Source organism: Coenobita brevimanus, unplaced genomic scaffold, assembly GCF_032717465.1.
Source record: "Coenobita brevimanus isolate Jiangsu-jjx unplaced genomic scaffold, ASM3271746v2 jjx.HiC_scaffold_2553, whole genome shotgun sequence".
Taxonomy (NCBI): domain Eukaryota; kingdom Metazoa; phylum Arthropoda; class Malacostraca; order Decapoda; family Coenobitidae; genus Coenobita; species Coenobita brevimanus.
In genome coordinates this window covers 135,597-160,197 of record NW_027643493.1, presented here as the reverse complement: position 1 = coordinate 160,197, position 24,601 = coordinate 135,597, and the positions used below count along the sequence as shown (strand labels likewise).

Genomic DNA, 24,601 nt, shown 5'->3' with positions numbered 1-24,601 from the left:
GTAGTTTTCTTTTGTCACCTTGTCCAGAGACTCCTGGATTTTTTTCCTGGATGTCTTGTAAGTTGTAAAATCTTCCACCTTTTCTTTATAACTTAATTTCAGGGAACAAGAAAGAATCACAGGGAAAGAGATCCGGTGAGCATGACGGGAGGCGCAGAGCAACAATGACTGTTTGTGGCCAAAAACTGCAGAATTGACATTGCAGTGTGTGTGATGGAGTTTTGTTGTGATGCAATGCAAGAACCATTTCTGGGTGCATCACTCTCTCGATGTTTGTGCCTGATGCTCTCCCACAGATGCTTCAGCACTGTAATGTAAAAATTATGGTTCTGAGTCTGTCCACAGGGAACAAATTCTTTGTAATAACTACCTCAAAGTCAAAAAACAAGACTAACAGTCTTGATGTTGGACTTGACCTGACATGCTTATTTTGGCCTTGGAGATGTTAGCGTCTTCCACCGACTGGACTGTAGCTTTGTTACAGGGTCACACCCATAAACCCAGGTCTCATCACCTGTGATAACACTTGAAAGAAATTATGGGTCATTACTCAACTGTTCTTTCAAGATCAGACACACATTCACACAATTTGTTTTTTGATCTTCCATTAGATGATGGGAGATGAATTCTGCCAAGACTTGGTGCATGCAAGGATACTGTGTCAAAATCCGTTGAAATGAACTCCAAGAAATGCCTGTGGCCTCCAGTAGTTCATCAATAGTGATCTTCCAGGCTTGCCTGTCAAATTTTCTCAATGCTTTCATCTGTCTGAGAGGTCAAAAGGTGGCCAGGACAAGGAGAGTCTTGGACTGACATGTTGCCTTTCTTAAAACATGCCTACCATTCATAAACTTGTGTTTTTTTATAGCCTACTCCTGGAAAGCTTGTTCAAGTTTGCAGATGCTACAAAGATCACGAGGAGAGTAGAAGTTGAAGAGGAATGTAAAATGCTACAGGAAGATCAGGACAGGATTTACCATTAGAGCCAGGTATGGGAAATGAAACTCAATGCAAAAAAGTGCAAAATATTGGAAATGGGTAAAAGTACTAGGAGGCCATCACTAAATTACTCGAAGAGAAAGGACCCAATCACAAAAGCAAGAGAAGAGAAGACCTGGGAGTGTTGGTCCAGGATAATTTGTCTCCCAAAAAACACATTAATAAGACTGTCAGACGGACATATGAGCTCCTAACACCAAGAGTGGCATTTCAATACATAGATGAGGAGATTATGAAAAAACTGGTAGTGGCTATGATCTACCCAAGGCTGGAATATGAGGAAGTGTTGTGGTCCCCACATATAAAGAAAGATATAAACAATCTCAAGAGAATACAAAGAAGAGCAACAAAGGTGGTCACCAGTCTGGCAGATCTATCATACCAGGAAAGACTAGAAAAGCTGGGTTTGCCTTACTTTGAAGGAAGAAGAGAGAGGGGTGACAAGACTGCAGTGTTCAGGGCCATAATGGGAGTAGACACAAATGACAGGGATGATCTGTTTGTATGGGATGGGGGAGGAACACGAAGACATGGAAAGAAATTGAAAAAGGCAAGTTGCTTGAAGGATATCAAAACATACAGTTTTACATACAGATGCACTGACCTGTGGAATATCCACTCCAAAAACTTAAATGAGGTTAAAGCAAAGATTAACTGGTTGAGAAATGGAGATGTGACCATACGAGCATAGCTCATTTCCTGTATATCACAACTAGATATGTAAATCTATCTATCCATTGCCAGATGCTATAATCCTATAAGGGGTGGCTATTTGACTTTGAGTTATTTGTATTATAGGAAGGGGCACTAACCCTCCACCAACCCACTTGTTGACATGTAGGGGGCATGTATGGTTTGGTTATATGGTTACCACCCAGCGCTGCTAATGGTTTCTTGACTTACAGGAAACCATTTGGCTTGTCACTCAATGTAAAGCCACCTGTAAAGGAAAAAAAGTAATAAGAAGTGACAGGAAAGATGGGAGAAATAGGAAAAGAGGAGAGCAGGCACAGAAAAAGAATGACAAAGGCTAAGGAAGAAGTAGGTAGTACTATATCAAGTGAGTGGATGATGGTCACCACCATCTACCACTAACTACAACTAGATAAATATATATACACATGCACACACACACACACACACACACACACACACACACACAAAGTAATAGGATTGCAGGTACGAAAGTGGTACACAAACAGGATGGAAGAAAAAGGAGGAAGTTAGTAGAACCATGTCATGACAAGTATATAAACAAAATGATAAAGTTGATGTACTCAAATGTGGATGGAATGGTATCTAAATTACTAGAGATGAATGATTATGTCAGAGAAAATGAACCACAAATAATATGCCTAACTGAGACAAAATTAACACCAAGGATATCCAATGACATACTAAACTTAGAGGAATACAATATATGGAGAAGAGACAGAAATTTAAAAAAAAAGGAGGAGGAATTATAATATTAACTAAGAAAAATCTAAAAGTCAAGGAAATAAACCTAGATATACCATCACAAGTAGAACTGATTGCAGTAGAGATCGACACATCTGAAGGTAAAGTAATTGTAGCCAATCTGTATATGCCACCCAAATCAAACACATGGGAAAGAGACGAATATGAGGACCTAGCAGAGAGTACAATTCAGAGTATAAGATCCTTGCTACATAAAATGGAAGAGAAATCGGAAAGAATTATACTAACTGGGGATTTCAATACAAATATAAATTGGAATACTCTAGATATAAATAGCCAAGAAAGCTGTTGGGACCAAAAGCTCCTGGATCTCGTACAAGAGTTTTTCTTAACGCAACATGTGAGGGAAACCACTAGAAAAAGAGGACTTGATGTACCTTCAGTGCTGGATCTAATATTTACTAGGCAAGAAAATGACATTGACAGTTTAATATATCACCCTCCACTCGGCAAAAGCGATCATGCAGTACTAAATTATAACTTCAGGATAGCATATGACATAGTAAACAGCACTGACAGTTACAAAAAGAGACTAAACTATAAAAAGGGAAATTATCAAGACCTAAAGAAGTATTTCTTAGAAGTTGATTGGGAAAATGAGCTTAGAGGACAAGATTTAAATGCTGTATATAAAAAATTTTGTGAATTTTATGAAATAGGAGTCCAAAATTACATCCCACAGCACAAAGAAGCAGATAAGAAAATACAGAAATGGTTCAATACAGAATGTAAAAAATCTAAAGAAAGAAGAGATTTGTTGTGGAATAGATACAGAAGACACAATAGTGAAAGGGCATATAATAATTACAAACAGGCAAGAAACGACTATACAAGAATAAGGAGGGAAGCCCAAAAACAGTTTGAGGAGGATATAATAAATAAAAGTAGTGATCAACCAAAGCTGTTTTACAGCTATATCAGAAGCAAAACCAAAGTAAAAGATATAATACAATCCATCACGGACGAGGGAATCACTTATACACAAGAGAAAGATATTTGTGAAGCACTAAATAAGAATTTCCAATTAGTTTTTACAGAAGAAAAGAATTTTGAGAGAGACTATGTGGAACACGCATGTCCACACATACTACCAGATATACAAATAGCAGAAAAAGTAATACAAGAGGAGTTAAGTAGATTAGACAGAGGAAAAGCAAGTGGTCCTGATGAAATTTCATGTTGGGTGTTACGAGAATGTGCAAAGGAGTTAAGTAAACCATTATTTTTAATTTTCAAGAAATCTTTGAGTCAAGGGAAACTACCTGATATTTGGAAAAAAGCAAATATAGTCCCCTTATTCATGAAAAGAAATAGACAAAATCCTCTCAACTACCGACCAGTATCACTGACTAGTGTTGTAAGCAAGGTATTAGAAAAACTTATAAGAAAAGCTTGGGTAAATCATCTAGAAAAACACAGTATGATAACAGAAAGACAGTTTGGTTTCAGAAAAGGAAAATCATGTGTTACTAATCTGTTGAGCTACTATGACAGAGTAACAAACACAATACAGGAAAGGGAAGGATGGGTGGACAGTATCTATTTAGATTTCAAGAAAGCTTTTGACACAGTACCACACCAAAGACTTTTATGGAAGCTGTACCATCAAGGAGGAATTCGAGGCAAACTGTTTTGTTGGATGCAAGACTTTCTCATAAAAAGAGAAATGAGGACAGTACTAAGAGGAAACTACTCATCATGGAAAGAAGTGACTAGTGGAGTACCACAGGGTTTCTGTGCTGGCACCAATCATGTTTTTAGTGTACATAAATGATATAAACAGTAACACTGGAAATGAGAGCTATCTGAATATGTTTGCAGATGATGCAAAAATACAAAGGAGAATTACTAGCACAGACTCTTGTAGGGAGCTACAAGAAGAATTAAATAAACTTCATGAATGGAGTAGTACATGGCAAATGGAATTCAATGTGGACAAGTGTCATGTAATCAAGTTTGGTAAAAGTGGAAAAAGACCTGATTGGGATTATAAGTTAGGAAATAAAACCCTATACACATCAGAAAGAGAGAAAGACCTAGGTGTGATTATCAATAACAGACTATCTCCGGCTGACCACATCAGCGAGAAGGTATGGAACATGTATACACTGCTTGCAAATATGAGAATAGCATTCACATACATAAATGAAGACATGCTAAAAAGGATAATAACATCATTCATTAGACCAACCCTGGAATATGCATCAGTAGTCTGGAGTCCTCATCTCAAAAAGCATATAGACAAGATTGAAAAAGTTCAAAGGGCCGCTACAAGATGGATACCAAGCTTAAGGGACCTAAGCTATGAAGAAAGACTAAATAAACTGAATCTACCAACACTACAGGAGAGAAGGAAAAGAGGTGACATGATAATGCTATATAAGTGCATATCAGGAAAGGAGAAAATAGACATAAATGATTACTTAACATATGGAGAAGCATCAGCAAGAAGACACTGCAAAAAACTGCATAAGAAGAGAGGTGATAAAGACGTAAGGAAATTCAGTTTCCCAAACAGAGCAATTGATCAATGGAATGCACTACCGAATGAAATAGTGTGTGCCAAAACAATTCACAAATTTAAGGATATGTACGATAAATATGGTTTAAGACACGGGACAGTACGAGCTTGACTCATTCCTGTAAAGATACAATTAGGTAAGAACAATTAGGTAAGAACACACACATACATGTTCCCCCAATATCTCTGTCCTTTGGGAAAAAGTGATCACGTGGTCATTGAGTTCTACATGTTAATAGGAAACGTCGAGCCAAGAGACGAGCTTCATAGACAGGGAAGATACAACTTTGGGAAAGCAAATTTTACAGGATTGAGAAACTTTTTTGAAAATGCGGATTGGAGAAAATTCAGAGAAACAAGAGAGATACAGAGGAAGTGGGATATCTTTCTAGACCTCTATAATTTGGGAGTGGAAAAATTTGTACCAAGAGTAAGAGGGAAAGAAAACAGGAAAAAGGAGTGGTTTAATAGAAGGTGTATGACAGCAAAAAGAGAGAGATAAGGCGTGGAACAACCGGAGAAAGAGAGGTAACAACAGAACAAAGGAAGAATATAAAAGAACTAGAAATGAATACACAAGAATACGTAGAGAAGAAGAAAGGAATTTTGAAAAAGGTATAATTGACAAATGCAAGGATGAACCCAAACTGTTTTACAGATTTGTTAATGGCAAACTGAAACAAAAGGAAGGAATCACCAAGCTGAAAGTAGAAGGAGAGGTCTTTAAGGATGCGGCAATGCAAGCAGAAATAATGAACAAACGTTTCCAGTCAGTTTTCACTAAAGAAAAGGAGCTTGTGGAAGGGGAGGGAGTGATTAGAAATGTTCCGGTGATGAAAGATATAAAAGTGGAGGTACAGGAAGTGTATAAATTACTGGAAACTCAAGATGTAAGGAAAGCCCCAGGACCTGATGGAATTTCTAATTGGGTACTGAAGGAATGCAGAGAACAACTGGCAGATAAAATTCACAGCTTAATTGTATACTCACTGGAAGAGGGGAAAGTGCCAAAAGAATGGAAGAGGGCAAATGTGGTACCAATTTACAAGGGAGGAAACAGGGAAGAACCCCTGAATTATAGACCAGTGTCTCTAACCAGCATGGTCGCAGAATTGTGTGAGAGAATCCTGAAAGACAGATGGATAAAATATCTAGAAGAGATTAATATTTTGGCTGAATGTCAGTTTGGATTTAGAAGTGGAAGGTTATGAGTTTCCAACTTGTTGAGCTTTTACTCAAGAGCAATTGACGTGGTACAGGAGAGAGACATACCACTTCTACATGAATGTGCAAAGGAGTTAAGTAAACCATTATCTTTAATTTTCAAGGATACCATGGGACAAGGTAAACTACCTGATATTTGGAAGAAAGCAAACATTGTCCCCTTATTCAAGAAAGGGAACAGACAAAATCCACTCAACTACCGACCAGTATCACTAACCAGTGTTGTAAGCAAGGTATTAGAAAAGCTGATAAGAAAAGTTTGGGTAAATCATCTAGTCACTTTCATCTTAAATGTCGGGACCAACTGCCTAGCCCCGGGCTCTTACTCTCCTCCTGGGGCAATGTAGGATTGGATGATGGATGGATGGATGAAATCATCTAGAACAACACAGTATTATAACAGAAAGACAGTTTGGTTTCAGAAAGGGAAAATCATGTGTTACTAATCTGTTGAGCTACTATGACAGAGTAACAGAAACATTACAGAAAAGAGAAGGATGTGTGGACAGTATCTATTTACATTTCAAGAAAGCATTTAACAGTACCACATCAAAGACTTTTATAGAAACTGTACCATCAAGGAGGAATCCAAGGCAAACAGTATTGTTGGATAAAGGATTTTCTCAAAAAAAGAGAAATGAGAACAGTACTAAGGGGAAATTACTCATCATGGTGGGAAGTGACTGGTGGAGTTCCACAGGGCTCAGTGCTGGCACCAATTATGTTTTTAGTGTATATAAATGATACAGATAGCAAGACTGGAAATGAAAGCTATCTAAATATGTTTGATGATGATGCAAAAATACAAAGGAGAATTACTAATGCAGACTCTTGTAAAGAGCTACAAGAAGAATTAAATAAACTTCATGAATGGAGCAATACATGGCAAATGGAATTCAATGTGGACAAGTGTCATATAATCAAGTTTGGTAAAAGTGGAAAAAGACCTGACTGGGATTATACGGTAGGAAGTAAAACCCTACACACACCAGAAAGAGAGAAGGACCTAGGTGTGATTATCAATAACAGACTATCTCGGCTGACCACATCAGTGAGAAGGTACGGAACATGTATACACTGCTTGCAAATATGAGAATAGCATTCACATACATAAATGAAGACATGCTAAGAAGGATAATAACATCATTCATGAGACCAACCCTGGAGTATGCGTCAGTAGTCTGGAATTCTCATCTCAAAAAACACAGAGATAAGATTGAAAAAGGTCAAAGGGCTGCTACAAGATGGGTACCAAGCTTAAGGGATCTAAGTTATGAAGAAAGACTAGAAAAACTGAATCTACCTACACTACATGAGAGAAGGAAAAGAGGAGACATGATTATGCAACAAAAATGCATATTAGGGAAGGAGAAAATAGACATAAATTATTACATAACCTATAGGGATGTATCAGCAAGAGGACACTGCAAAAAACTGCATAAAAAGAGAGGCAATAAAGACGTAAGAAAATTTAGTTTCCTAAATAGGGCAATTGATCAGTGGAATGCACTACCAAATGAAATAGTGTGTGCCAAGACAATTCATAAATTTAAGGATATGTACGATAAAAATGGCTTAAGACATGGGACAGTATGAGCTTGACTCATTACTGTAAAGATACAATTAGGTAAGAACAATTATGTAAGAACACAAACACACACACACACGAACCAAAGCAGAGCTGATGGTAAGAGAGGGCTAACCTGGTCCGTTTAACGTAAGGTGGATAGTATTGAGGATGGAGGGGACCTTGATGAAGGTGAAGCCCACCCACTTCAGCTCCTGGTAGGGCTGATACTCTGGGCAACTCAGACCCAGAAAACTACTCCGCAATAATTCCAGGAACAATTCTTCAGTGCTCAGACCCTGAAAGTGACAAAAAAGGTATTATTACAATACTATCAGACTGGTGCTTGCAGAATACTGTCAGGTACAGCACAATAACAAATAATCAAGATCATCATCAGTGAAATTCAATTTTTCCTCCACTTACTATGAAGTGGGAAAGATTCTGAAACAGGAGAGAAAAGTACAAAACCTGGAAAATCTATCAACATAGTCTATCAGTTTATCTATCCATATATCTATTGCCAGACACCTTAATCCCATAAAAGGTGGACACAGATTAATCACATCCATGTCACTGTTCTCTGCCATCATGCTGCCTTCACTCCAACCTACACCTCCTCTCATATAGGCCTACAGTACCTCTCCTCTCCATCTCATCCTCAGTCTCCCCCTCCTTTCCCCCCTCCACCTCACTCACACTCTCAGAGTTAACCTCTCATTCTTCAACCTCTCCATGTGACCATCCTCTCAACGGTGCTCAGTCAAACTGGACACACATCAATGTGCTTCACACTGAAGTCAACTACCTTAAAATGGTGATGGGGCTCGAAGCATGGTCATCGACAACCTTTCTTTTGATGGCCTAGTTGTGGCAACTGGATTAATCTTCATCAATCTTGTGAACAAAGTGCTCCCCCTTCATCACCAGGTAAGGGAGCCAGCTAATGTTGATGATGTTCCCTGCCCTAGTTGTCTTAGGACACGGATGTAGCCCCCCCCCCCCACCACATGTCTGCTGTAAGTGGCCTCCTATACTGGGCAGCTAAAGAGACAAGTTGCCTAGTGTTTTAGCAATGCTTCACACTGCACCCTGTGGCAAGCAACATACTGTACATCTTTGGTTGCCTGGCCCAGCAATACAGGTGGCCTGGTGAAACCCAACCAAGTCAACCAGCTGGTCATTTTTTACTACAGTGCTCGTCAGAAGTATCGAGCGCCCTGCGTCCCTCCTACGAAACAAACCTTTCAACAATCAAAAAACATATAAATAATGCATTTTATTTACCTTTAGTGCTTCGTAGGGTATCCTTTACTCCAGGTAAACATCCTGATTCACTCTTATGTTCTTCGGAAGCACAACAAGCTTCCCCAAACCTTGACCAGAAAAACAAGCCCATACTATGAGTGAATCAGGATGTTTAACTGTGCTTTCTACATACCGTGGGTCAAGTGGGTCACTACCTTTGCGTCGGTACACACATGCTCCACTGTTACAGGTGACACTAAACGCTGCCTCATCAGACCACAACACTGACAACCATTGCTCCTCACCCCAGTTAAGATATTTATTAGCAAAGGCAAGCCTACGAAGTCACTGGTTTTTTGTGAGAAGAGGCTTCTTCACAGGCCTGTGACTTGTGTAACCAAGTTCATGGACCCTACGAGACACTGTTCTCACAGACACCTCACCAAACACTTCCGGGTTGCTCTCCTTTATTTTCCTTGCACTCACACGAGGATTAAACTCCACTGCATGTTTTAAAACATTAACAGACCTTGGGGAAGTTTTCCTAGGCCTACCAGACCGCAGTTTCTTTGTGGGAACTTCACCACTGTTTTCCACTCGAAACCACGTGCACCACCGACGCACTGTCGATCGAGCCACACCAACCAATTCACTAATTTCCTTTGTCTGGTGGCCTGCCTCCTTTAGAGCAATGATCTGGGATATGATTTCACTCGATAGTTCACGGGTAGATGCCATAACAAAGTGGTGAAAGCCAAAACACAGCGGGACACTCGGTAAAAAATGGCGCCAAAAGAGAGGGAGACGCAGCAGAGTTCCTCTCTCTCAGGCAGCCCGTGGGCAACTGAGACGGGAACCAACCAGCGCGTCGGAAGGCCTCAGGGTACCGTGATGTCATGCTAGCACCGCAAACTTGTAGCTCAATTTTTACCCCCAGAAATAGGTGATTTTTTTTTGGCCATACGTATTGTGCACCCGGCGGTAGGCGCTCGATAATTTTGACGAGCACTGTAAATGTTTATATATATATATATGTGTATATACAGTATGTGTATATATATATATATATATATATATATATATATATATACTGTATATATATATATATAGTATATGTAGAGAGTGAGAGCAGTGCGAGTATAAGTGGTTGGGGAATGGCTGGGAGAAGAAGAGATGAGAGGAGGGAGGAAGAGATCAGTAGGGCTGAAGTAGTGGAAGCGATGAAGATTAAGTTGGGAAAGGCCCCAGGAATTGATGGAGTGTGTGGTGAAATGCTGCGGTATGGGGGTGAGATTGTTGTGGAGTGGATATGGAAGTTGTGTAGACTGGCTTGGGAAGAGGGAAGGGTTCCAGAGGACTGGAAATCAGGTATAATTGTTCCTTTATACAAAGGAAAAGGGGAGAGAGAAGTATGTGGTAACCATAGGGGTATTTGCCTTCTTAGTGTGACTGATAAAATATATGGTAGAATACTCATTGATAGGGTTAGGCATATGACAGAGGAGTTAGTTGGAGAAGAACAAGGGAGATTTACGAAGGGAAAAGGGTGTGTAGATCAGATAATTGTTCTAAGATGTTTAGTGGAGAAGTATCTAGAGAAGGGAAGGAAAGTGTATGCTGCCTTCATGGACTTGGAGAAAGCTTATGACAGAATAGATAGGCAAGGTATGTGGAAGGTATTAAGAATATATGGAGTGGAGGGGAAATTGCTGAGTGCTGTGAAGAGTATGTACGAGGGAGCTAGGGCTACGGTGTGAGTGGATGGTGAGCTGAGTGAGTTCTTTGATCTCAATGTGGGACTGAAACAGGGTTGTGTGATGTCTCCATGGCTGTTTAATATATACATGGATGGGGTTGTAAAGGAGGTGCAAGGTAGGGCAGTGGATGTGGGGGTGGCTCTAATGAATGAGGGTGAGATTTGGAAGATTCCGGTGTTGCTGTTTGCTGATGATACTGTATTGTTGAGTGAAGATGAATGGGAGTTGCAAGGTTTGGTGAATGAATCTGGGACAGTGTGTTGGAGGAGGAATCTGAAAGTTAATGTAAACAAAAGTAAAGTTATGGTGTTTGAGAGGAATGAAGTCACAGAGTGTGCAGTGAGGTTGGATGGTGAGGATATGGAGAATGTGAGTGCATTCAAGTACTTGGGTGGTGTGATGAGTAAGGATGGAACTTTGGGGGATGAAGTGCGTGAAAGGGTACAGCAGGGAAGGAAAGTTGTTGGTACACTGAAAGCAGTGATGAGAAATAAGGAGGTGAGTACGGAAGTTAAGAAGTCACTGCGTGATAGTATTGTGATCCCTACCCTGACGTATAGAAGTGAGGCGTGGACCTTGCAAGAGGGGAACAAGTCAAGAGTGAGAGCAGTGGAAATGAGTTACTTGAGAGGAGCATGTGGAGTGACGTGGAGGGACAGGTTGACGAATGAAGAAGTGAAGGAACGGTGTGGGGTGGATGTGGATGTGGTTGAGAAGATTAGGAGAAATACACTGAGGTGGTTTGGACATGTGAAGAGAATGGAGAATGAAAGACTGACTAAGAGGGTGTATGTAGGTGAGGTGGAGGGAGGGAGAGGGAGGGGTAGACCGAGGATGAGGTGGAGGGATGGAGTTGAGAGGTATATGAGGGAGGGGGGGGGGTGAGTTGAGGGGTGGGTAGTCAAATGGTGGGTGACAGTGTGACTTGGAGGCGTTTTGTCTGTGGCTACCCTTTGCGGGATTAGGGCGTCGGGCTATAGATAGATATATATATATATATATATATATATATATATATATATATATATATATATATATATATATACAGTAAAAGTCCATTAATCCAAACACAGATAATCCAAAACTCCCAATACAGTATTCTGAATTTCTGAAGAAGGCTGACAAAAACTCCCAAAAGTAAAAAAAATCAAAATGAAAACATTCAACTGGGTGCCAAATGTGCAAAAGTGCCAAGCAGTGTTGTCATGGAGGATTCATGGAAGGAAGCTTCTGTATACTTTGATAAACTGGTGCATTTCATTGAACAAAATAATCATTACAATGGGGATGAGGTGACCAAATTCCATATCTTGTGAAATGAGTTCCACAAGAAACGTGCCCAGACTGTCAGGCAGGCTAATAGCTGTGAGTAGCTGAAGTGCATGAGCAACCATTCAGGTACATCCACTGATGACTACCCAAGACCACCTACCCACACTCCAAAGAAGGCACCTCAAGGATCTCTAGAAGAAACAGGTAGTCCTAAGCTGATGCTTGAGGACGATGAGTGAAAGTGACAAACAAAGTGAAATACAGTATACTGTACCGTATGTTTAAGGAATTTTCCACAGTAATACACATTAAGTTTTTGTGCTTTTACAATACGTGCATATTATTAATAATCCTGGACTTACTCTCTCTACTTGGATTTACCTGCCTGCAACTGCTGTTTTCAACACTATACATTACAGGTGCATTAACAAACCCATAACATCTCTTAATTTACCAATTACAGTTCGTGTCTTCAGTAAACATTATTAAGTACAAAATTTGTGTACAGGTAACTCGCACGGAACACGAGGGTTTCGTTCCTACCGTGCCGTGTTAGGTGCGAAATCGCGTATATTTAAACTACTCCGTATTTTGCTCCCTAGACCCCCCAAATGTGTTGTTTTGCTGTTATCTGTCACTAGAAAGCACTTTAAGTGGTTAGAAGGTTTATTTAATGTTATAACTCACAAATACAGTACTCCTGAGCAAAACTTCAACACACAAGTACTGTACGTAAACACAAGGAAACATTCCGACGCCGATCATAGGTAATAAATTAGGTTAACTGGTACTAGTGCTTTAACCTACAAGTACATACCAGAACAGTACATATTTAACTTAGAAATGCAGTACTGTGATATCGAATGATTTCAGTACATAATCTGTTAGGAATGGCTGGAAAAAAAAAAAATGTTATGAATACATTTTCACCTTTTTGATATATGTTTATGGTAGTTTCGAGTTATTCTTTACGTTATCGTTGTGCCCATGCTTGGAAAAGGGGGCGAAAGAGTTGAATTATCAGTCCTAAATGAGAAAACTGCACGTCCTGCAAGGCTCGACTCTGCCACGGGAGAATAAAGTGGAGGGTCAGTCCGATTAGCAATAAGGAAGTTGTGTCACAACTTCCAGCTCCCACACCACGAGAATGGCTAAAAATAGAATCGTAATGCAGTTTCAGAACTAACAATAAGTCTAATTATTACGAATACAGATACAAAGCAGAAATAAATACGTTTACAGACGGGGAAAACGTATTTCTTCCATCATAACATGTTCATCTTTCTCAATCATTTTACGTTCATCTTTATCATTTTACCTTGTTATTTTCGCAATATATATTGCTGTCTCGTAAACAGGGTGGTTGTTTGTGTTTTGCAAGGGAGGAAAAAGGTTGTATTTTCTGTCTGGGTCGAGATAATGGGTGTAACTATGTGTGGTTAGGCATGGCCACGAGCGAAAAAATCGTACATCCACTCATCACGATAGCCGCTGGTGAACTGACAGATACATGAGACGGTGAAGTCAAGGTCATGTCCCAGATTTTCGTTCACTTCCCGAAAGTTTTCACAGTTTTCTACAAGTTGCAAACCATTACAGCAAACCTGAGCAAATAGGTAAAGATACCAAGACAAAAATGTATTTTTCTCTTATTATAAGTCTTTAACGAACAAACAAAAAAAAGGCAATATTCCGACGCCGATCATGGGTAATCATATAAATCAGGTTAACTGGTTACAAGGCTTTATTTAATGCTTTAATTGCTTACAAGTACATACCAGAACAGTAAATATTTAACTTACAAATACAGTACTGTAGAAAAGCAGTACAGTAAGAGTTTAACGAACAAACAAAAAAGGCAATATTCCGACGCCGATCATGGGTAATCATATAATTCGGGTTATCTGGTTACAAGGCTTTATTTAATGATTTAACTTTATTTAAGTGCTTACAAGTACAGTACATACGAGAACAGTAAATATTTAACTTACAAATACTGAACAGCACTGTGGAAAAAACGAACAAATAAAAAAGGCAATATTCTGACGCCTATCAGGTAAACTGGTTATAAGACTTTATTTCTTGCTTTAACGTTATTTAATAGTACTTTAAGTTGCACATAAACTTACCAGAACAGTACAGTACTGTAAATATTTAACTTACAAATACTGTGCTACTGTACTCGGGAATGTCTCACTCACTGAATAATTTCCCGCCTAGATCGTCACGTAATCAAAACAAACCGCGCGCTGCGGTGACGTTCGAGGATTTGATCTTTCAAAGGCCTCTCCTGCGTTAATTTGTAGTTTTCATAATGGTTTTTTAATCTTACGTTGTCTAATATGTATCCCAGCCCTTACCGCGTATAATTGCGAGCGCGTTCCGTGAGATCGTGTTCCGTGCGAGTTACCTGTATTACATAAAGTAATGTTAATATGTGTCATATTGTATTATGAGTGAATGAAAAGTGATCCATTAGGTAAAATTTCAGTTTAAACATGAAATTGTCTCTGGGGTCCCATCCCAAAATTTGAAAAATCTGATAATCCAAATGATTCTCGGTCCACTGCCATTCGGATTAATGGACTTTTACTGTACATGTATACATATAGATAGATAGATAGACATATGTTTGGGTGGCAAAAATAAGGCCAGAATACATGTTTTCATAGTTGCACAGGGGAGCTGGCGGAGAGGAGGGTGGAATAAAATCGTGAGCCAGAAAACTCACTGACACTTACCATGCGCAAAAGGGTTCATTTGAATTAGGAATAGGGTTGAAGCCAAAATTTATCCTTGTGGCACAGCAGCATTAATCAAGTGGAAATGGGAATATACATCAACTACTTAAACTGTTATCTTTCTGTTACTCAGATATGTGGAAATCAGAGGAACAAAAGATGTTAGGCCATAGCAAGGGAGTCTCGATAGCAAGGAACGGTGACACACTCCGTCAAAAGCTTTAGAAATATCAAGGGCTACTGCAAAAGTTTCTTCAAGTTGGTCAACTGACTGATGGATCACATGAGTCAGGAAATTATGTATATCAATAGCGGATCTTTTGTGGTGAAAACCATACTGTCTATCAATAATCAAGCTGCTGGATTCAAGATGTTTACCTGTGTGCTTATCAATTACAATTTCAAACACTTTACCAAGAGAAGACATGATAGCTCTTGGTCTGTAATCAGGGGGGTTAGAGGAATTTCCTTTCTTCGTAATTGGGTGGATATTGGCTTCTTTCCAAGAATCAGGGAATGAAGTGGTACGTATGCATAGTCTGAATAATTTAGCTACAGCAGGAGCAAGTTCAGGGAACAGTTTTTCAAAAAAAATTGGAGGAATTCCATCTGGACTTGGAGCTTTGTTAGCTGGTAAGTTGTCTAGGATGGATTTTACATATCCAAATAACATCATCCAATCAGATGTGAGAGGTGTAAGGCTGAGGAAAACCATGAATAGTGTGAAGAGAGTGTTGGATGCGAGAGGGATGTCTGTTGAGCATGGAAGAGTGGCTGCACGTGATAGAAATGATTGGAGAGAAATTGTGGAAGAATAAATGACGACACACCTGAGGGGAGATTCTCCCACATTTGGTCTGATCAGCTGATCAGGTCAGGTGCGGGTATGGGGATGGACACCGATTGAACTGCGCAGTTGACCCTTGTGTGGTGTGGTACGGTGAGAATCTGTCCCTCCTCCCCTTTGGGCTAAGATGCAAATGAGTGTGTTTGTGTGGATGAGTAAATTGGGAGTGTGTCGTCCTGTCTCGGCTATCCCTTTCTTTGGGGGTAGCAACCTGGGTATATAGAGATATACAGAAACAACATCATCTGCAAGTAGCAAGATGATCCATAAAACAAATCAACAGACTGAAAGGGTTAATGAACAGTAATAAAAGAAACAGTGAGCATACCTGGAGCTGCTGAAGAAGAAGTAGTTGTTGTGCAAAAGTTGAGGCATGGCGGGTGGTGTGAGAGAGGACCTCCAACATGACCAGGCTATGCATGGCGTGGCAAAGAGGCACCTTCATGCTATCAAATTTGTGCTTTTTCCCACACTGTCTAAAGGTTGGTGATCACGTAGTTGGCTGTACACAACACCATTCATATTAATGAAAAAGAGTGTAATCATTAAAGCTCAGTTACAGCAGAATACATGTGTTGCATACATTACAAGACCAGTATTTCATACATGTTTCCTTATGCAAATTATGTAATCTTGACATATTCTTTACAACTATATATCCATGCATTAATTCAGCAGATACTTCTGTCATAAAGTAAGCAACTGCAACTTACCAGACAGTCTTAATAAGATTATCTTTGTTCTCAACAATACCACCAGCACCTGCTACCAATGTCTCAACTTCTACCATTTTCTTAACACAGCTGCCCCAGGTACCTGAACAAAAGTATTGCATATTTTAGTTTTACTTCTGAATCATCATCATCATCATCATCATCACATCCTAATTTTCTGAATAATATATGGGTGGGTACGATCAAAAAAAAAAAAAAAAGAATGCAGAGGAATATGCTAACAATGTCCAGTTTAATGGAACATATATCTGTTTGCTTGTCATTTATGTCTTCAAAACTCTCAGCTGTCTGACATCTGTTTGCTTGTCATTTACGTCTTCAAAACTCTCAGCTGTCTGACATCTGTTTGCTTGTCATTTATGTCTTCAAAACTCTCAGCTGTCTGACATCTGTTTACTTGTCATTTATGTCTTCAAAACTCTCAGCTGTCTGACATCTGTTTACTTGTCATTTACGTCTTCAAAACTCTCAGCTGTCTGACATCTGTTTACTTGTCATTTATGTCTTCAAAACTCTCAGCTGTCTGACATCTGTTTGCTTGTCATTTATGTCTTCAAAACTCTCAGCTGTCTGACATCTGTTTACTTGTCATTTATGTCTTCAAAACTCTCAGCTGTCTGACATCTGTTTACTTGTCATTTATGTCTTCAAAACTCTCAGCTGTCTGACATCTGTTTACTTGTCATTTATGTCTTCAAAACTCTCAGCTGTCTGACATCTGTTTGCTTGTCATTTATGTCTTCAAAACTCTCAGCTGTCTGACATCTGTTTACTTGTCATTTATGTCTTCAAAACTCTCAGCTGTCTGACATCTGTTTACTTGTCATTTATGTCTTCAAAACTCTCAGCTGTCTGACATCTGTTTACTTGTCATTTATGTCTTCAAAACTCTCAGCTGTCTGACATCTGTTTACTTGTCATTTATGTCTTCAAAACTCTCAGCTGTCTGACATCTGTATACTTGTCATTTATGTCTTCAAAACTCTCAGCTGTCTGACATCTGTTTACTTGTCATTTATGTCTTCAAAACTCTCAGCTGTCTGACAAAATACAGTATATCAATCACAAACAGCTTCAGTCTCTCTTTATCATAACAAGCAAACATGCAACTGGCTATCAAACTACAGAGTAACATGGCTGGAACAGTTCAGCATACAACAGTTACCTTCACCACAGATATTCATCAATGATATATCTTTTTCAAGGCTGTAAGAAAGGAATAAAAACTTTAAAATGTATCAACCTGAATTGCATTTATGTCAAATTTGCACTCAAGAAGCAGTGATCATTGCATATGCACTTTGTAATGATACAGGTTAGGAAGAGAAAGCAAGGTTTTGGGACCAACTGCTGCATATAAGGTGACAGGACAGATGCCTAAGAGTTGTTGCATGTTTGTAATGAGAGACCTGAATAGGAGAGCTGAAAGTATTACCATGAAGTGAAATCCAGTTACCAGCCTGGTAACCAGAGTCACCATTCATATGCAGGAAAAACACCCACAGACAGAGACAAAATCCATGCTGGGATTTTCATAATCTTGTAAATGTTATTACATATGACCAAATAATGGGGTGATGTGAAGCCTACTATGGTGCCCATAAACTGTGTGGAGATGTAAATGAGGCATCCATCCAGGAACCAAATTTCCACCCCCTTTCCTGCACCTTGCTGTGATGAGGCACTGTCCAGTGTCCACTGCAAGAGAATATTAGTTCACTGAATGGGGCAACCCTGCAGAGGCAGTTTTGCTTGTGGCTGGTGGGTCTGCTCAGCCAGACAGACCAAGGTTACTCAATAACCACCATCACCATACCATTGCTTTGTTCTTCAAATTCTCCACCTGCAGCAAAAAAAAAAAAAATTACTCAATTTACTACTACAATAATTGAGGCGCTTGGAGGGAAAACCAGGTAAGCACCACCCCGGCCAGAAACGGAGTTACATATACAGTAGGCTCGCACAGTGCGCGTCATCGCAGTGCGCGATTCGCCTTGTGCACGAGTGACCAAAAATCATAACCAAAAACCCTTCAATGCGCGAGTTTACCGCATAGAACGCGAGGCAGAGGCAAAGAGTGACTCAAAAATGCCATTTTCTGCTCAACCATACTGCATGAAACAGCCAGAGCATTTACTTCTCAAAGTGCAATTACCCATAACTGTGATATCAAGTGCAAATATAAATGCCTTAGTAGAGGGAAATGATTATATTTGACGCAAGAACTAAGTACAGAAAATCAAAGAGCTGTTCTTTTCCCACACACCTACAGGGCACAGTGACACTATGAAATGGGCAGAAAACTCTATGGAGAGCCACATGAACAGAGTGATGACTCATCCTTACGATGGTGAGCAATGAAAAGTCAAAGACTGAGTGGAAAATTCCAGTTTTCCTCAAAGGAAGTCTGGACAGTGTTACAATCACCACACCAGTCAGTGCTGCCAAAGCTGGCCAGCGAGTCCAAAGTCACTGCTAGTGGCACGCGCTCGGAAACAGCCAGCCAAAACACAGAAAAACAGTCATCTTTAACTTATCCTTACTCATCGATGGGACCACCTGGAGACCTGAAGTTACTTTCATTTGAAAGGGTTGGTGAGTCTTATGTATCTTTAATTTTTTCTCTAGCTAATATAGTTTGGCAGATAACAGGGTTTCATGTAAGGGTATTTTTCCCAAAATCATGGAAATCCCCTGTTGGGAGGAGTGGGTAATGTCGGAAAACCCCTGGCGTGTAGGGGTTCAGGAAAGTTTAGACATACATAAAACAATCTTTAGTCATGTAATATCTCCATTAGTAAACTTCCATTCTTACTTGGTTCTTCTCGGCATCCAATTTCGAGCATACAGGTGAGGAAAGGTGAGCTGAGAATGTGGACAAGAATAGAAGCAGCCAAGCTGAGATTTGTTGAATGTTCAGGGGCTGTGCGCAGGTCCACCAGCTGTTGTATAGTCCATGCCATCACCTGTACAAAGTACAAAGCTCTCTTATATACACACTACCATTTCCTTTCCTGAGCACACTACAGGTGTTCATATGTGATTATACAAAAGAAATTTCTGCTACATTTAGAATTTTTCATGAGAATGGCTTTAGCTACTGTTCATATGCAGTACTTAGCAATGATCCTTCCCTGCACACATACTCTTTAGATAGGTGTATGTACGTGCTGTTGCCTAATAATATTCAGTGATATAAGCAAGACGACCTGCCATTCGCACCTTGCACAAGCTGATTACCAGGAAGGGAAGGAAATTCTTTTCACCCACAAAAGCATCACGTGAACACAGAAAACTATCCTGTTATGCTTGTGAAAGGCAAAGAATGTGTAAAATGATTCAAAACAGTGCAACAAACCTGACCAAATCGGTAAAGATACCAAACAAAAATGAATTTTTCTTTTATTTTCATGTCTTTTTTGTTTATGCCTGTGTTTATTTATAACCGTAAACAGGGAGGTTGTGTGTTTTGCAAGGGAGGAAAAAGATGATATTTTCTGTCTGTGTCGAGATAATGGGTGTAACTATGTGTGTTTAGGCATGGCCACGAGCGAAAAAATCGCACATCCACTCGTCACAGCAGCAGGTGGCGAACTGGCAGCAACAGATGAGGTGTGAGAGTGTGAAGGTCAGTCTCATGTCCCAGATGTTCGTTCACTTCCCAAAAGTTTTTATAGTTTTCTACAAGTCGTGCTGCATTGAATGATCCAAACCAGTACAACAAACCTAAGCAAATAGGTAAAGATATCAAGACAAAATTGTATTTTTTGCATATTATCTAAAGATACCAAGACAAAATTGTATTTTTCGCATATTATCAAGTAATTTTTGTTTGTGCCTGTATTAATTCATAATCGTAAACAGGTGGTTGTGTGTGATTTGCAAGAGAGGACAAAGATGATATTTTTTGCCTGGGTCGAGATAATGGGTGCAGTTCTGCTTGTTTAAGAATGGCCAGGAGCAGAAAAATTGAAAATCCACTCATTACAGCACCAGGCTCTGAACTGGTCGATGAGGTATATGGGAGTGTATTGTAGGTCAGTCCGAAGACGTTCAGAATGTTCGTTCACTTCCCAAAAATGTTTGCAGTTTTTTATAGGCCGCACTCAAACGACGCCTGCGGCCATTTATCGGCTAAATATCATTTGACGCCGGCAGCCATGAAGGAGTTAAGTTTACTGTGTGGTGGGTGGAGGAAGGTATAAAATGTGTGGGATGGGTGGTGAGGAAAAGGTAGGTTAAGGTGAGATGGTAATGGGCAGTGGGATAGGCCTAGCATGGAGAAAAGTTTTGTAGGTCTGTTGGTATGGATGTGGCAAAAATTGAATGCAAAGTTTTCTGCACGTAAAACTAAATATAAGCATATGCTACTCTCCCATACTGAACCTGATGGTTCACACATGCATAAGTAAAATACAAGAAGAACTACCAGCATAACAAGGAAGTAACTCAGAAAACTAAATTTGCTACATTATAAATAAAGGAGACAGTTAAAAGTACAGGTACCAGTACTGGATGACACTTTACTGTACTTCCACTCACCTGTGCCAACCATTTTACACCACCAACAATGGAAGTAGCTAGCATCAGACAATCCTCAGGTTTTCCTCTGCATGACACGCTTTTCTGAAACCATTACATTACTTTACTAATTTTTTGTAAGTACTGTAACAATAATGACTAAAAATCATCGCTATCATCATCGAATCTAATAATAATAATAAGTGGTAGGTGGGGGCCCTCACCATCCACTCACTCAATGCAGTGCTGCTCTCAGGTGACTGCCCTTTCCTCTCTTCCCTCCTTTTTTTCCTTCCTTCCTCTTCTGTCTTTCTTTCCTTCATTCTATCTACTTCCTTCCTTCTACAGGTGACTCTGCACTGAGTGACAATTCCAACGGGTTCCTGTACACCAAGAAACCATTTACTATGCTGAGTGATAACCATACAACTCAATTACGGCACCTGGTGGTTTAGTGGGTAATTAAGGTGCTCCAATCGGATTGAGCCTGTGCAGGTTTATATCCAAGAGGTAACTGGGGTTTACTGCTCATGTAATGCCATTTAGGGATGAGTGAGGCTGGGCACTCTCATTTTAAATGTCAAGACCAACTTGCCTAGCCCTGGGCTCCTACACTCCTCATGGGGCAGCATAGGACTGGATGATGGATGGATGGATAAGAATAATGACTAATAATAATCGTGTGACATGATCAGAAAAAATGCCGCAAGGGCAACCTGGACTTACGCACAAAAAAAACATTCCCAAGGATTTTATTTGCCCCTCAAATTGGTTATATTGGTATAAACTGTATACTATCATTTTCAATGATGTTTATATTATACGATACACTACTAAAAACAGACAAAGTTGATGAGTAAAAAACCACCAGGCACCATAGTCTGATTATATGGTTACCACCCAGCATAATAAATGGTTTCCTGGTGTTCAGGAAACCATTTGCCTTGTCACTCAGTGTAAAGTCACCCACAGACAGAAGGAAGAGGAAAGAATGGACAAAAGTAGGACAGAACAGGAAATGTAAAGTCACCAGCAGGCAGGAGGAGGAGGAAAGAATGAAGGAAAGAAAGACAGAAGATGAAGGAGGGAAGAGAGGAAAAGGCAGACACCCAAAGCAGCACTACACTGAGTGAATGGATGGTAAGCACCCCTACCTTCCACAATAATAATAATAATAATAATAATAATCTATCTATCTATCTATTGCCAGATGCCTCAATCCTGTTCAGGGTGGCCACAAACAAACTGCCTCCACGTCGCCCTGTCCCACGCCATTTCACTGCCCTGCTCCCAACTCACACACCCCTCTCTCATATACCTCTCCACCCCATCCTTCCATCTCATCCTCAGCCTCCCTCTCCCCCCTCCCCCCCTCCACCTCACTCACATACACTCTCTTCATCAGGACCAACTTGCCTAGCCCTGGGCTCCTATGCTTCCAATGGGGCAACAAAAGATTGATGATGAAGATAATAATAATAACAGCAAACAACAACAATAATAATAAAAATAATAATAATTCAAACTGTATTAACAAATACAAATTTCAAATGAAATGAATGTCTGAAAGCTACATATTCCATTATGGTTATACACAATGGCTTACAGTACTGTATCCATCCATCCATCATCTAATCCTACAATGCCCCATGAGGAGCGTAGGAGCTTGGGGCTAGGCAGTTGGTCCCGACATTTAAGATGAGAGTGACCAGCCTCACTCATCCCTGAGTGGCATTACATGAGCAATCAACCCCAACCATCCCTTGGATATAAACCTTCACTGCCTCAATCCGATTGGAGTGCAATAATTACCCACTAAACCACCAGGCGCCAAAATTTGGTTATATGGTTACCACCCAGTGTAGAAAATGGTTTCCTGGTGTACAGGAAATCATTTGGTTTGTCACTCAGTGTAGAGTCACCCACAGGCTGATGGAAGTGGAAAGAATGAAGGAAAGAAAGACAGATGAGGGATTGTAAAGTCACCCGTAGGCAGAAGGATAATGAAAGAATGAAGGAAAGAAAGACAGAAGAGAATGGAAGGAAAGAAGGATGGAGAGGAAAGGGCAGACACCTGAGAGCAGCACTACATTGAGTGAGTACTGTATATCATTAAAATTCATCATTCTTCTATCAAAACATTTAGCAATAACTCAAGTACTGAGTAATTGTACAGTTCTATGCAAAACACATGAGATACACAAACACTAATGGAGTACCATCATTGACTGCAGAAGGGTGAGTAAAGCATGAATACAGTGTGGTCTGTGTAGTCCATCATACTTGCTGATGCTCTCAATCACACCACCATACGAAACAATCTGAGAAAAAAAATATAAACTACAGTATAATATTGCAATAACAGCAATTCATTACTTTGCTAATGTGTGAATTAGATTCATTACTTTGCTAATGTGTGAATTAGATAAGAAATAATTTCACATAACCAGTAAGAAATTCAAAAGAATAATATCCAGCATTTCAAAAAGAGCTTCCCATGAAATCCATAAACACTCAGTCTTGCCATTATTCTCCCACAGAGTTAGTTAAACCCAAAAACCAAAAGAAAAATACAGTATTGCAAGTTAAAAACTTACCATACTGGTGAAATTTTATACACATGAACAAACATAAACATAACCATAAGCAATAATCATAGCATATTTCATTCAATTATAAACTGTGATATCCCAAAATTTTTTAGGTTCAAAATTCAATCATATTACTGTACAATGAAATCTAACATAATATAGTACTGGATGGAAATGTTCATACTTTCATACAAACCATAATTGTACAAAAACCTCTCAGTTTTATGACAGCATCATAAAATTTTAATTATGACACACCACATCACTCAACCTACCGGAGGAACGTCACTCAACCTACCTGAGAACTAAGAGAGTGTCTGAGGTAGGACAGGATAAGGGTATTTGGCAGGGGTTCCATTACAGCCTGCTGCAGAATGTAATCAGCTAAGTGGTAGATGTCTCCACTCACACCCCAAGGCAACACCTGAAAAAACAAAACTTCTTGGAAACTATCATAAGTGTCCTCTAGTTGTATTATTCATACAAGAATGGTGTTTGGCGGCATTTCTAAAGTTCTCACAGCGCTGACACATAAGCCACACTTTTCTTCTCAATCAGTAACATTTTTCATCCTGAATTACTATAATCATGGTACCGTACTCACAGCAAGGTTTTAGTTTGCTATATAAAACTCCTAAACATAAAATAGTGACTGTTTTCTTCTCACCGTCTTTATACGTATTCCCCACTGCAGGTCTGACCATCGTTCCCGCCAAGCTCTGATAAGCAGGGAGCGAATAGTGCCCGCCTTACTGCTGGTGACTGGTTCTAGGACCATGGTGATCAATGTTCACCTCAACCCTCTACACAGCCAACAGGCTATGCACTCAGGATTAAAATCAGGCCTTCATCTCCTCTTCTGGAAAAAAAAAATATATATATGTATATATACAGTAATCCCTCCACTATCCGATGTAACAGAGCCAAAGGCATGTCCCAAAAGTGATCCTGTCCGGATATTGGGCCCCAGCCTCCTGGACTTGTACTTATGGACCCTAACTCAGACAAACACCTATACAACTCCCTCTGGACATGCATAGCATCTATTTAAGACCCAAATCACACCAATAAGGGACATAAAAGACTGAAATAAATGCAAA

The 24,601-nt window shown here is 39.8% G+C and overlaps 1 pseudogene; it reads right to left on the bottom strand.

The window, feature by feature from the left end:
* Positions 1–425: 425 nt before the first annotated feature.
* LOC145389858 (mediator of RNA polymerase II transcription subunit 24-like) lies at positions 426–24,279 on the bottom strand (annotated as a pseudogene).
* Between the last annotated feature and the right edge of the window lie 322 nt (positions 24,280–24,601).